Here is a 14,005-nt window from a genome sequence, read left to right as displayed (position 1 = left end):
TAAAAATAATAATGTATCAATATTGGTTCATAAGTTGTGACAAACATACCATACTGTAAGATTTTTAACAATAGGGGAACCTTGATATTGGGTATATGGGACCTCAGTACTATCTATGCAACATTTCTTTAAATCTAAAACTGTTCTTAAATAAAAGGTTTACTAAAAAAAATATTAGGGCAAAATACCCTCAAAACCCTAATGACTGCACCCATCTTGCAAGAACCCTCCTCATGGCCTGGTAGATATGCTCAGTTGACAGGGATGACCCAAATTCAGTTCTGTCTCTGCCAGTGACCAACCATGTGACTTGAACAAATAATTTAATCTGTCCACAACAACTGCAGTTCCCCATCTTTATTTTGGTCACAATAACATTCCAGCTACCCCTCCCTGGCAGGGATGATGTAAGGATGATATGTGATAATACACATCGGAAGCTAGTCATGCTATGAAGTCAGGGTGTTCTTACTATTATAAAGCACAGAGTCCAAGGAGAGAGCTCACGTCTGGGGCAGGCTCACTGTAACCTGTAAAATGCTACATCATGCGCAGTAAAAAAGAGGATTTGATGGTGCACAACTAGAACAGCACCTGCAGGCCAGATGAGTTTTAATTTGCAAGGTCAAGATAAAAGGTGTTGCCTGATGCTGTATATTTAAATATGAACAATCTTAAAAGCTACCATATTTTTTTAAAAATTGGCAATCACCAACTGTATTTATGTAAAGATACAAATACATGTGTTCCACCAGAATGTTTTTAAAACACAGAAGTCAGCAGTATTTTGCTATAAGTAAATAACTCAAAATACTCAAAGTGCTTCACATGTACGTTCCCATGAAAGAAGAACTGCAGTTCAGGTTGGGCAATGAGCACTAGCAATTGTGGGTCATAAACTGGCATTTCTACAGGTGCCACAAAGATGCATTTGAGAGAAGAAAATAGGCAACATGCTGAGCATCTGATAAAACAAATGTTACCCAAGAGACTACATATTCTGCTTTCCTTTTACGGTTTTTTAAAAAATTAATGGCATCTCTACTAATGGTTCAGAAATTAACAATTCTTTAAAAAGTAAAACACCTTCTCTATGAAATAGGTATGAAGCATGCTCTTAACATGCACTCTGCAGGGTTCAGAAAGCGGGCAAGTGCCAGGTGGTTCTACTATTGAGTAATTAGATGACTAGATATATTAAATAAAAACTTAAACTCAAATTTCTGGGTGAAAAAAAATAGGGAGGTTCTGAGGCTATGTGGGGCACTGTGGACACCTGTGCCAGCCCTGGCCAGCCCCCTTTGCTCTAGATTCTGGAAAAAGTTCATACCAATACCCAGAATTAACAAGAACGACCAATCGTAAGTATCTAGCTATCCCCCCTTAAAAAAGCATTCAGGGAGGGATATTTTTTTTTTTTAAATGTATTTTAGTTTCACCAATTCCTGAGAAAAAGGATGAAATATTCTATAGAACTCCAAAATGCCCCATATGGATTTTCTGATGGCAATCTATTATTATGACTCTAACTTCCAACAAGGTATGTGTATAATTTTATATAATTACAAGCGACAATTAGTTAAAATTTGGAGACAGATATTAAGCATCTGTAAAGGCATGTGGTCAAGGGGCTGGAAGAGCCACATCCAGGACTAGAACCACGGGTGTCAGGACAGGGAAGGACTGTGGAGACTGTCCACCCATCAGGATACTGAATTGCAAGGGTAAAGAAATGAGGGTCTGCCAGATTACAGCACTATCCATTACTAAGCCATAGGTTTTAGATTCACTCTCCGTGAACCTTATAATAAACCTGCAGAGTTAGTATATCAGTGCCCTAATTGTATACATGAAGACTCAGGCTGAGAAATATTTAATAACTTAACACAAAGTCCCATAGCTAGCATCTATAAAAACTAAATCTGAAATTGGGTTTCCCAACTCTAATCTGATGCTTTTTCTACATCCCTTCACAGACCTGTCACCAAATTATTTAGAAGTCACCATTTAATCTATTCGTGCTAACAGCTAAATAAGGAAACAACTAAAGAAACTAACATTTAAGAAAGAAGAGAGATACAAAATTACAATCTTATTGTAATTTCGTTTATGAAATAGGGGAATAACTTGGTGGATCCTTCCTAAAATATTTTAAAAGGACTTTAAAAAAAAAAATTCTGTCTTTCAGAAAAGCAATCTTGAAAGTGCAAGCTCACTCTACAGCACATGCTTGTCTTTAAGAAAGGCAGATAGCATAGCATTCATTTTAATGAGGGGCAGTGATTACCACACAAACCAATGTTACATAGCCTTAGATTCTGAATCAAAGACCAACTTATTAAATGGGTGATTAGTTTCAGTGTCCAGTCTTTGCCTGACTCTCATTTTAGAGGGTTATTAGTAGCAGAATACATTCCCGGAGGCTTATTACCTACAGAATGCTCAGACAGGTTTTTCTAGTTTCCTTACTAAGACACACAAAAATTGTGCCACCATCATCCTCATAGTCCCCTATCTCAGCAGCCTTCTAGTCATACAGGCTGGCCAGCCATCCATTTATAAAATCCATAATCTGAACGTGGGGCACTGACAAAGGCCAATAAATATGGCTCAGCTGTCCAATTCTAGATCAAATGCTCCTTCACCCTGCCAAGGTCAGATGCCAGAAATGCAATCTATTGTTTTCCTCACAGGTCGTGATTCTAATTACTGGCTTTCCTACCTAAATTCTGGTGAAGGTGGAAAGATAAATAAATAGATGCCAGACAAAACACCAGAACTGCAACGCTTCTCCACACTTTCCCTGATACCAAAAGTTAAAGGTGACATGTTTTCTGTAAGATTTCAAAGGGCCCTTTTCCCACCTCAATCCTAGGAAAATAACCATTAAAAATATTCCATGTTATCTCGGTTGGTTAGAGGGAGGTGTTAGTAACATCAAGGTCCAGGGTTTGATCCCTGTTACCGGCCAGCTGCAAAAAAGAAAAAAAAAAAAAATCTATGGTTTTCTACTAATTCATATAGTATCTTACTGAATAGTCTACATTTCTAAGATTCTACATTTCTTTTGGGATTGGGAGCTAAAGGTAAAGAAGGAATTGTTTGATAGAACTGAAATGATTTTTCTAATCACATCCAAATACACATTTTGAAATACCTGTGAGGCAGGACAACGTTAACTGATCAAAGAATTAGGGATGTGCTTTCCTTAAGGCTAAGGTGATAAGATACACATTACCAACCAGGACTCCTATAGCTCAGGCCATCTGTCATCATGTTTACTTACTAAAGGAGACAAGAAGCTACGATGAACTCAACGCAAAACCATGTGAATAGTTCAGGTTATTTACATCCACTACGTACTTTAGAAATCAAGATTCTGATAAATTACAAGAAAGCAAACATTTAGCTTTGGGGACAAGTATACCAGTTTTCCCCCCAACTTGGGCCTAAAGATTTAGAGAACCCTTCAAACAGCTCTATCACAATGTATCTGAAGAGAGAGCAGAGATAAGAATACTCTCCATCTCACTGTTATGTCAATCTTTTTTATTAAATGATTTACACCCAAGCAAGCCCCACAATGGGGCAGAAACCCATTAGGTGTAGTTAATTAGCAACAGGACTGGCAAATCTGTGTCCTGTGCAATTGCAGCTGCCATTAGTGGCACAAACCTTCAGGGAGGCATGTGCAGGAGGCGTGTGAAAGAGGTGGCATGATGGAATTCACATTTTGGGGTCATGCTGCCTGCCTCACATGCACCACTGCCTAGAGGTCCCTCTGCTTGGCCCATCTTGAAAAAAAAATCATCATTAAGATGACTCTACTTATCAGAATCTGGTAATTATTTTTCTTGCCATAATGAAGACAGTTTTCTATTGCAAGATACATTTATTGCTAATGCTAAAATGTCTATGATCCCTATGTATATGCCAATTGGTGGTGAAGACAGATGGACTCAAAACAGATTAGGTGTCAAGGAGAAGCTGCCCAAAATGAAAAAGTATTCTACCAATAATTTACAAACCGGATAATACACACAAGCAATTTAAGGTGCCCAATGGCAGGAGGCAGTGTGATGCTGAAGAAAGACCAAAGTCTTTGACATCAGCCAGGTCTGTTCTAGAATCCTCGTTCTGGCATTTGCCTATGACCTTGGGCAACTGACTTAACCTCAGCTGCCCCTTTGGTAAAATGGGGATAAAAGCACTATCTCTAGGATCTTTGGGGAGAACAAATGAAGCTCTGCATGCAAACAACTCAGCAGAGTGCCAAGCACAAAAGCAGCTCTCAAAAACTGCTAGATCCCACATGCGGAAGCAGTGACATCACAAAGGTGAACTTACTGTTTTCCGAGCATCACATACTTTAAGCCAAAGGTGAAAGGGCGGCTCCTTCCAGGAAAGTATTTCAAACTTTTAAAAGTATTTCAGAGGTGCTGTGCCAGTCAGGAGTAACTGGTAATTTCCTAACAGTCGCTGCCCTATGTCCGCTTCAGCCTCTTCCAAATGTTTACCTTGTGGAGACTGTCCACTAACCCAGACACCAGCTGTATGTGCTTCCCCTGGAACACAGAGAGGTTTTTGTCTGGAAGCAACATGTGGTATCAATTTATCTTTCTCAGCAACGGCAAAAAGAAATCTACTCACGTTAAAAATAAAAAGGGAGTTGTGTAATTTAACCCTTAAAAGACCCTGATTTAAAAAAAAAAAAAAAAAAGGACAACCCTCATTTTTCTTTTTTCTTTTCTTTTTTTTGGGGGGAGGGGGTGAAGGAGCTGTCTAGAGAGCAGCATGGTTGTCAACTCTGGAGCCAGGCCCACTACCCACCAGGCAGGTTGCAGGCATATCCTAGTACTTACAAGGGATTTCGAGAAGCACTGCAAAGGACTGCCTTTAATTACAGTGCTTATCTACCTTTGTACAAGACCAGCATTTCAAATAGGACTCACTGCTTGACTTGTGGGCACTGACAATTCAGAATGAGGTTACCAGATACCTCAATTCTAATAAACACATCTGCTGAACCACAGATGACAAAGGTCATTTGCACAGTCAATGGAAACCATGAATGAGACCCAGAGGTCTGGGTGCCACAGCAGAGCAAAGAGCCTCAGGAGAGGGCCTGCACAGGTGCCTTTGGTTTATAATGACAGGCTCTTTCAAAGGCAGCTCTCTGGACTAGGCCCTTGATTTCTCTTCAGTAGTTCTTTGCCCTGGCTGCCATCAGAATCACCTGGGGAGACTTTAAACATTCACATCCCATTCCCAGAGATTCTGATTCAATTGGCATGGGTACAGGTACATTTTTAAAACTCCCCAGATTATCCTGATGTGCAATCAGGGCCAAGAACCCCTGGAATTTCCCCCTTTCACTTCCATTTGCTGAGAATCTGATTCCAGCCTAATGATTCCTAGTCTTCCCAGGTCTGGCACAGTCATGTCCTTTAAATCCTAGTTTTCATCATTCACAAGATAACGGTAAGAATTGGGGTCAGACATTAAAGGTGTGATTGTATGTGCAGAGTAAAATGAAGAGTTAGAACAATCTGCAGATAACTGAGACTCAGATCTGCTTTTTCTTAAAAAAATGATGAGGTAAGGAAGAATCCTTGACCTTACACTGCCATGTGGACGGTCACTTCATTCTGCCCTGTGATGCTTCTCCACCCAGCACGCATAAGCACAGACAGAAAAGAGGGCATGTGGACTTTCACAAAACCAGGAATTAATATATGCCAAAGAAGGAAGGGTGGAACAGTATCTAATCGCTGTAATTTTCTTAGACATGCCACAGTCTAGTTTTTAGCTGCCTACTCTTTCCCACTAGATTTTATCTACTTTGCAACTAATATGTTGTTCTTCAAAAGCAAGTACAGAAAGTATGATAGCATAAAGCAGACTTGAAATCAGAAAGTTATTATTCCATATATAATACCAGCTATGATGGCCAAAGACAAGCCTTTGAGATCGAGAAGAAAACGTAAACAAACCTTCATATAAAGAACTGCACAATCAACCTTGATGTGTATAATAAGTTCCAGTCTAACTCCACTTAGTCTTGTCTAAAACTCATAAAAGTTTAAACCATTAGGTGATTTTTTTTTAATGATGTTCTAAAATAGATATTGTCGGGAACTTGGCTGAAAGATTAAATTTTCAGCTAGAAACAAGATTTCCCGTTAAATTTGCTGACAATAATCCTCTATGCACAAAGATCTCCTCTGGAAACTAACATTTGTTTTAAGTTTTCATGCAGTAAGCAAGTGACAGGTTCTGGTGTCTCATTAGGAGAAAAAAAAAAGTAATCACCTCGTGATAAGAATAATTAATCCATTTTCTATCCAAACACGAAGAGACACATGAGACTTTCCTAGGGGAGGAAGGGCTGGGCAGACAATTATCCTGCCCCCCAAATGAAAAAAAAAAATCCTACAAGGGAAGAAAGTTCTCTAAATAGCATGAAAAAGATAGCTACCACTATACTGCTGATACTTTTGCTGCTTTCAAAGTGTGGTTTTTAATTTTTAATTTTTTTTATTTAGCAATCTTCTTTTCCAGCTCTTCCACAGCTGTTTCTGCTCTTGGAGGGCAAGAGGGAACATTCCATTCCTCACAGCCAAACCTGCACTTCCGGCACACAGAGAACCCTGGCAGCCTTGCAACTTCTGCCCACGCCCACTCCCTGAAGCACCCTGCCCCTCCCACCAAACCCTCCCACTTCTAACCCTGTGTCCTTCTGCCCACAGACTGAGGAAGAAGCAGTTAAGGGCATGTAGTCAACGAAATGACAGTCCCCAGAGAGCAGGTTCAAGTTGCAGCATTTGGCTGCCCCTGCTCTTTCTCTAAGCTTCTCCCCTCATGTTATTAAATCCATTTCCCCTTACCACACAGGGCTCAGAAAACACATGCTACTGAAATTCCCTTTTAAGACCATGTACAGCTAGCCATACTAAATGGATGCCTCAAAGGGTTAAAAGCCATAAAGCTATAGAACACTCTTGACACTGACTCTGCAAAGTAGAACAGAAAGTTTTATTATTAACATAATATTCACCTAGATTTAAAAAATAATAAGGCTGCACCTTTCTCCAGTTTGAAAACTTCTCACGTGTAGAAATGGAGAGAATTGGAAATATGCACCCAAAATTCAGGAACACATCAGATAGTTTAGAATTATTTTCATGACATGAGACAAGTGATCAGGGCAGGAAGCACAGTAAAAATATTAGGACTGGGGAAAATGGAGAGGGCTGTAAAACCTTCTTGTATTGTGAAACAAGTAGCCCAAACTTTACAGTGAAAGAAACTAAGGACCAAAGAGGTAGTGGGACATACCTGAATTCAATCAGCTAGTAAATGGCAACAGAGCTGAAACAAGCTCAGATGTTCTTGTCTTGAGGTATAAAAGTAATACCGCCCAGAAACAGAACATTAGTACCAGTGTCTGGATTACCACACCAATTGAAGGGATAAAATGCAGGAAGCATAAAGGGTGGATAATTCCTTCCTTCCTTCATCCATCCATCCATCCACCCATCCATCTTCAGTCTGCCCTGTTTTACAACTTGAGGAATAGAAGTCTGTTTCTTTTAACACAAATTGAGCTCCTTAAACCAGATACCATGTTTTACTGTAGCTTTATCACCTGCCATGGAGCAGTACATAGCAGGTGCTCAAAAACATTTTGTTTAATTAATGAATTAGTGGAAAGGGGGCAGGAGCCACAAAATAGACCTGAATTATTCTTTAAAATGAGATGTAATATGACATGAGACCAATGAATGGTCCTCATGTGAGTGAAGATGGAAGTAAGCTTCCATTACAAAATCTAAAGTAACATCTGGGTTGTTTTACAGTTGACAAGTCTCACCCTGGGTATTAACTTCAGTTATACAACCCAGTCTTCAAAAACATGATGATATATATTCTAATAAGTAGGCTTAAGGTTCTCTACACCAAGGGATGGTAAGAGGGGCAACATGAGTGTGTGGGCTCCTTGATGGAGCAGGCCTAAGCAGAAGGCGCAATCAGGTCCATCCAGGATGAAGAGCTGAATCCCTCCCTCCTGTCTTGCAATGCTATGGGGCCACCATTACTTGGTAATGAGGTTGGCTCAGAGTCCTCAGAGACATACTCAAAGCCACAGACAACACACCCTGGTTCTAAGTCTCCTCCAAGCAAGCACATAAGTTAACAAGGGAAATCCAAAACATAGTCTACTTCACCTGCAATCTGAAGGAAATTAATGTATTTGGTGCCTAGCAGGGCCAATGCTCTGTGCTTGACAAATCTAATCTCATTTTATTTTCACAACAAGCCTGTTGGGAGGAAACTGAGGTGCAGAAAGGTTAAGCAACTTTTCTAGTGGGCAGTGGTGCTAGAAATCAAGCCTGAGGCTAACGCCAAAAGCAAAGCTCTTACCACAGCGCTGTGCGTGTCCCCTCTGATGCCACCAAACTGCCCAAGGAGGAAGGCACCACTACCAGGTAACCAAGGAATGGAAAGCTCTAAAGACTACAAAATCTATGGAATTGAATTAAATGTTCTGCACATGATCCCTAGGATTACCAAAGGCAGGGAAAAGGTGGAAAAATGACAAGCAACGAAGCAAGCCTTGTTGGAACCAGATCTGCCCATCTGCTAAAGCTAATGTTTTGGAAATGACACTTTTTCTCAGACACACCCCAACAGGGACACTACTGGCATGTCCTAATCAGAGCTGGGACCACCACTTTTGGGCAAGGACCAAACATGATTTCAACCGTAAACTGTTAAGTACCCTGCCTTCCTCAGTGGCACATCTGGTGGCTTCTGTGCTCAGAGAGAATTAAGCTGTGAGTCAAGCCACTGCTACCTGGCTGTCCCTGGCAGTGCTGTGCAGGCCCTTACACAGCTGGCACCATGCTGTGGATCCTCAAGCCAGAGACACCAGGCAAATGTCTGCTATTGCCCTGAATCTTGCTATTATGAGGCTTAATCTGAAACAGGGACTCAGCTCTATACTATTTAAAACATGTAATTAGTTTATTACTGAGCCAGAAAAGATTAGCTTGTTTTAAAACTATGTGAGTCTTAAAATATGATGCCTTTTGCCTGCCAGCTGACATGATCAGGATGCTTCTGTTTAACCTCAATCAAAAACTTTGGTAGAAAACTGCTTTAATGTTACATATGCATGCTATTTTATTATTTGTCTTCTGGCATCAAAACCTACAGAAACAGAAATCACTCACAATGCAAGCACATTAAAGCGATGGATGTGGAGGTGCTGAGTGGGTGGGTTAAACAGTTTGAGAGTTTGACATCTGAAATCCAGGAAAACTGCTTTTCTCATCTTAGTTTACAATCCCATCCTTCACATGAAATTTACCAGCCTTAGCATCACACATACAAACACAACTGTTTCCCGCTCTTCAGATGTTATGGCTCAGAAAAAATTCTTTTTTGTCTTGTTATTTCAAGAGCAGCCAATTTCTTTTTGGTAGTTGAAATATATGCCAATGTGTGGGCACAGTCACACAGCTACGCATAGTCCCACACCCTGGAAAGACTGAGAGAGGTGGAGAAACATTTTTCAGCTAGGGAAGGAAAAGGTTTGGGCTAGCATTTAGAAAGCAGACAAGTGTATATGCATTTGGAAGCAGGCTATCTTCCAAGGGTCAGTATAAATAACCCTAACAGTCAGCATAAATCAAGGTGTTACTGCTGAAAGAAGTAGAGAAAGTTAAGTAAATGCCACGCAACAGAATATCTCATGTTGGCTACTGAAAACAAAACAATCCCTGGACTTTTTCTTTATGGGGATGAAGAGTACCACACAGTCAATTCTGCAAAATGACTCAGGCCAATAGCATCCTCTGCCCCCTCCACACCCTATGAAATTCAGCTAATGAAGAGCCTTCTGAGGAACTGCCTTCTCTAACCTCTAACCTCATCTGCACGTGTAGTATTTCCCTGTACTGGTTTTGCAAGATTTTTTTCTTGTTTAAAACCACAGGATGCAAAGTGGCTAATGACCAGTATAATGATACTGCTAAATGCTGAGTTAATCAATCATTTATTCCAAGATAGTCCTGGGTGCCAATTACACACACAGAAGAGTACCAGACAGCTCAAAAATCCACATATAATGATCAAATAAGGAAAGGAAAGGACATTTCCACTGACTAAAGAACCAGGCACTTATTCCATTTTTCTGAAAAAGTATCCACTGAGCCACTCAGATACTCATACATTTTAACTTAAAATCTAGGATGCTCCCAAATGTGCAAGTTAATATTAGCACTGCTCCCTACACTATGATGAATGAAGCAGGTTAAATGTGCATGAGATAAATCAGTTTTTCTAAAGGCCATGACAGAAATGCAATATTTTAGTAATATTATCTGCTAGGCTCTAATCTGCTTCATGGGCACTGCTAGATAAGCTTGAAGGCACTTAGGAAACTGGCAACACCAGCATCAGTAGTGTAATATCGATCACCCCAAGGGAAGGAGGGATATTATTATCTGGCAAGGACAGTCACATAAGAGACTACAAAAGCTAAACATATAGTAGAAATAAAAATTCCTGTAACTGGGTACTCTAAAAGCTAAAAGACTTTAGGAGACAGTTCTTTCAGATCCTATTTATGGCTGAAAGAGGCTGGAGGAGACAGAAGGGTCTCAAGAATAAGGTCAGTTATTCTTGGAGAGTTTGGAGTGAGCCCACTATTCATTCAGCAGGTGACATAGTGCTCCAGGGCTCCCAGTCCCCACACACTAGCTATCAGTGACTCTAAGATGATTCCTGAAGATGCAGGACCCTTGGCCTTATAACTACCTCCTTGGTTGTCTGACTTGGCAGGTTTAGCACTTAGGTTCTCTCCCTCAACTTCCTGCAGCCCGTTCTCTGGACCTTCTGATGCTTCCGACGACACTTTCCCCTTAGTCAGGCTGTTCATTTGCTACCAGGAACTGTGTGTGGGCTCATAGCACAACCAGGTACTAGGTCTTTCCCTGAGGCTCAACAAATCATTGTACTTATAGGGGCCACTGAGATTAATCCCTTCACATCAACACAAGAGAGGAAAATTACACAGAAACAGATGTTGCTGAGCCATTTTCAGGTTCAAAGGTACCTTCAAGTAACATACTTCCAACTTTCTGGGGCATTATGTGGAATATTATTACCCTATATTATTAGCTATTTCTCCAGAAACAAGTTCATCAGGGTCTTTTAAACAGCTGTAAGCTCAGTACTCCAAAGTAAGAAAGACAGCTGAGGCCTGATGTTATATTCTGGATACAAATGGAAGTGAAAATTAACAAATGCATGCTGGGAGACAATCCCCCTGATCTCTAGTGTTTCTGCATGTCTTGCAAGCAAAAATACTAATGGCCCTAAAAAAGTACTAATGGACTATCTTTCAGTACTAATGGCCCTAAAAAAGCATTAATGGACTATCTTTCAAGGATGCTTGCTTGCATTTGCACAATGAACAGCCTTGAAAGATAGTGAGTGTCTCCCTCAGTGCTTACTGCCCACTACAAAATATGTAGGATCCCTAAACTCAGGGTTCCTGCACAACCCACTAGATGTGCAGGCAGCAACCTGGGCCCACTAGTTTCACCCTCATGGGACTTGGGGGCAAGGAGGAAACTGATGCACAATCTGCTATTGCTCATGCTGCTTGCTGTGCCATGAGTGAATAATAAATTCCTTTGCTCTGACCCAAGAGTCTTGTGGCCAGCAGGTTCAAATCTCAGACCCTTGCAGTTTTGACAGTTCGTTGTTTCAGCTTATGAACTGCTGACATTTCCTTTACTACAAATGATGAAATTGGGCAACTCGTCATCAGCCAACTTTCTTCTCTACCCCTACATAAATGAGAAATACAAGATAATGGGATGAAGAAGGAAAGGGGGGCCACCAGCAAGAGAGGCAGACACACATGGTTCTAGCACTCTGTTCTGAGCTGGCTCTGCTGAGGACCCTTAAGGTTTTATGACAATAAGGCACTGGGGAGGGAGTGGGGAAAAAAGAAGCTCCCCAGATGCAGTCATTTTGCAGTGTTCCCTCTGCATCCATCACCATCTTTTTCAGCTGCTGTTCAATGTTGTGGTTTGCTTGTGAAGAGTAGAGTTGAGTGAGCAACAGGTTTAGGTTTACTTCTTCTTACCTTCCTCTTCTGGCAGACACAGGAGCAGACCACCTTATGTCTGCCTTTCCCCCTGTCTCTGACAACTGAGCTGTCCCATCTCAAGGCAGTCTTCATGGTAACATCTGTTGAGTTTCTGCAGGGTCCTGATCTCCATGATGGAGCCCTGGGCCATTCTCAGGGGGAAGAATTTCTCCTTTCTTCTTCCTTGAGTTGTCTACAGGCTGCCCCAATTTAACCCTGGTAGAAACGTTTTCAGGTCTCTCCCCTGCCATAGTGACTTTGAGGTTGTAATGTGTCATGTATGTAAAAACCTAGGGTTCCCTCCTCTTTCCACTTTAGCTCTTCCACCTAAATTTTCTTCATTCTTTTGACGATATTTAGCAGCTTTAGATCTACAACGAGGGAAACATTCTAGGCAGTTCCCGTGAACCAATAGCAAACACATGCAATACACACTTACATACTCTCTCCAAGTTACCAAAAGAAGAGTATTTTCTAGCTTATTAACTATGAACCAGGAGTCTTTGATATGAAATACAAAAACCTTATAAGATTTCATATGCCTCACTTTTCACTACTGATTTAAGCCAGGCATGGTCTGGGACAAAGAAAATCGGTATTTTCTTTTCCCTTCCCTTTCCTTTTGGATAACCTACTTCCATTTTGGCAAACAGAGGAGTATATTTACTATGGTGTTCACATGCATTTACACATCCAATGTCTCTGGAATGATACTGGATTGTTGTCACATGGCCAAATAATGTACTCTTTGAGAAATAATTATCCATCAGAATGCTATAAAATGTGCCAAGAGTTCCATTCTGCTCACACTGTGTGGTATTTTGGCCGCCAAACACAAAAAGCTCTCTTTGGTTACTCTTTACATCAATCAGAAAATTACATTAATTTGCTGTGATGCTACTTGTGGACATGCATAGAAAAAAATGCAGACATACAGGAGATTAGGGTCAACTCACTCCACCTGGGCAGCAGGTCATCAGTATAGGCACTCCAGATACAACAAACTTTACAGAGCAACCCCAGTTTGGGCTAGGTAGCAAGGGCTGCAGAAATAAGGAAGTAATAGCAACAACTTGCAAGTAATAAATTTTTAGTGCTTTCAGTCTAGGGCAGCTGCCAAAATAATTTGGCAAAAGCCTTCATTTTAAAACATCAACTTAAGCTACAGTGAAGTATTCTTACTATAGTAAATAGGTTTTAGTTTGTCTAACTCTACATAATAGGTCTAAAAATAGAGAAAAAAAATAAGGTTTAAAATTTAGATACCATTTGGACATTTAAAGTGTCCTGTAGCTTCTCTATATTATCTTACAGCTCTCTTCTATGTGGTACTATGTTTAGTGATAATTATTAAGATATTTCTTGTAGGGGGAAAAGGTGCAAAAAATATGGAAAAGTCACATAAGATCATATAAGAAGTGGGAAGAGTTAAATAGCAAACATAAGCACATTTAAAAAAAAAAAGTTGAAGATGCCTGGCACATGGAAGACTCTCAATATATTTTCTTGAAAAGATAAATGAATTCCTCCTTTATTTTCTTTTTTGAACTAAACTGTGCTAAGTAAGGTTAACATCTACAATAAAATGCAGGAAATCTAGCACTAAAGAAGTAGACATTCTCTTTCCAGATTCTCTACCTCCAATGAAACCTACCTATCTTTAGTACTGAAAGGCTCAATAATAAAGTATCAGATTTAAATAAACTAGATTGTCTGCTATAAACTTCAGAAGCATTTAGAAGTTCAAAATGTGGGTAGAAAAAAAGTTTTATTAGAAGTTGTACTTGTGCTTCAAGTGGACTACACAATTCTGGTTTAGTAGTAGAGAACACTTTATTT

The 14,005-nt window shown here is 40.2% G+C and overlaps 1 protein-coding gene across 3 annotated transcripts in view; it reads right to left on the bottom strand.

The window, feature by feature from the left end:
- Nucleotides 1–14,005, bottom strand: part of FOXO3 (forkhead box O3) — a 126,629-nt gene that overhangs the window by 20,832 nt on the left and 91,792 nt on the right. The window contains exon 1 of one of the 3 annotated variants that reach the window (XM_063096405.1): nt 4,348–4,500. The exons of the other annotated variants lie outside the window; for them this stretch is intronic. The gene's annotated coding sequence lies outside the window, so the exon portion shown is untranslated. Of the gene's footprint in view, nt 1–4,347; nt 4,501–14,005 lie in introns of those variants that run through there. 3 annotated transcript variants of the gene reach the window in all.

The sequence above is a fragment of the Cynocephalus volans genome, chromosome 5 (genome assembly GCF_027409185.1).
Source record: "Cynocephalus volans isolate mCynVol1 chromosome 5, mCynVol1.pri, whole genome shotgun sequence".
NCBI lineage: Eukaryota > Metazoa > Chordata > Mammalia > Dermoptera > Cynocephalidae > Cynocephalus > Cynocephalus volans.
Note: the sequence above shows the minus strand (reverse complement) of the source record. Positions and strands in the feature narration are given on the sequence as shown.